The following is a 1,496-nucleotide window of genomic DNA, read 5'->3' as shown; positions in this document are numbered from 1 at the left end:
GGGGGGCAGAGGCCGCGGGGCGGCGCGGGGCCTCGCTCGGCACTTCGGCGGCGCGGCGCGGCGGGCCGGACTGCCTGATAGATTACTTTCCCGTTAAAGATATACTCGGAGGCGGCGTCACGTGGCCGCGTGACGTCGGGCTCCCCGCCGTGAAGTCACGCAAAACTCCGAGTGCCGCCGCGCCGTCGACAAAGAGCCGCGGCCGCTCCGCTCCGTTCCTCCCGTCCGCCCCGTCGGGGCCGCCGCGCCCGGAGCGGCGCTGGCGGCGCCTGCAGCCGCGGGGCCGCGCTCCCACGGCGCTTCTCTGCGCGCTCCCGCGGCCGGTCGGGCTTTTCCAACAGCGGCGGCGGGGAGCGGAGCTTCGGAGGTGGCCATTGATTAATCTGTGAGATTAGTTGCAGGGAGAAATAAAAAAGACGTAAAATAACAGAAGGGAATGATAAATAAAGAAGCCTTTAGCCTGATTTTTTTCTTTCTCCTTATTTTTTTATTTTTTTCTTCGTATTTTTTTCCTCCTTTTTTCATCTTTTTTTTTCCCCCTATCTTTTCTTTTCCGATTTTTTTTTCTTTTTTTCCCTCCTCTTCTTTTTTTTTTGTTCTTTCATTTCCCCCCTCCTCCCTCCCCTTCTTCTTTATTTTGTTTTTCCCCAGAAGTGTTAACGACTTAATCATTGAGAACGTTAGCATATGAAAAAGTAGGAAATGAGGGAGTGTGGGTGAATGCGAGGAGCGCATTGCCGCGGCCCCAGGTAAGCCCCGGCCCGGGCGGGGGGGCCCGGCCGCCCTCTGCCCGCTCAGCCCCGGCGGTGCTGCGGAGCGATCCAGGCTCTGCGCGGTCGGGGGCTGCGGTGGTGTCCGCGGTGGTGCAGCGGCCGCATGAGTGGCGGGGTTGAGAGGGAATACGGGGAAGGAATGGTGCGGGAGGGGAGGGGGTGGGTGAGGAAAGGTTGTGGGGGAGAAAAAAGGGGGGAAAAAAGGAAGAAAATAAGAGGAAAAAAAAGGAAGGAAAGAGAAAAGAAAGAATAAAAGAAGAAAAAGGAAAAAAAAAGAAGAGAAAAAAGAAAGAAAAAAAACGAGAAAAAGAAAAAAGGAAGAAATGAAGAATATGAAAACGAGAGATAAAATAAGGAAAAAAGGAAGGGAGAAAAAGAATGGAAGAAAAATGAAAAAAAAAAAGGTAAAGGAGAAAGGGAGAAAAGATAAAAGAAAAAAGGGAGAAAGAGAAGGGAAAGGAAAGAAAGAAGAAAAAAGAAAAAGAAAACGAAGAGAAAAGGAATAAAAGGAAGAAAGGAAGAAAAAAAGGGAAAAAGAAGAAAAGATGGAGAAGAAAAAAAAGAAAAAAGAAAAAAAAGATAAAGGGAAAAAAGTAAAAAAACAAAAAAAAAACAAACAAAAAAAAACAACCCAACCAAAAACCCAGACCCAAACCCAATGAAATACAATAAAATAAAATGATCCAACCCCTCCCGCTGCAGCACACCCGGACCTCCCGCCCC

This window comes from Lagopus leucura, unplaced genomic scaffold, assembly GCF_019238085.1.
Source record: "Lagopus leucura isolate 7727_CA_CO unplaced genomic scaffold, USGS_WTPT01 Super-Scaffold_100009, whole genome shotgun sequence".
In the NCBI taxonomy this organism is placed as follows: Eukaryota; Metazoa; Chordata; class Aves; order Galliformes; family Phasianidae; genus Lagopus; species Lagopus leucura.
This window is presented reverse-complemented; position numbering follows the sequence as displayed.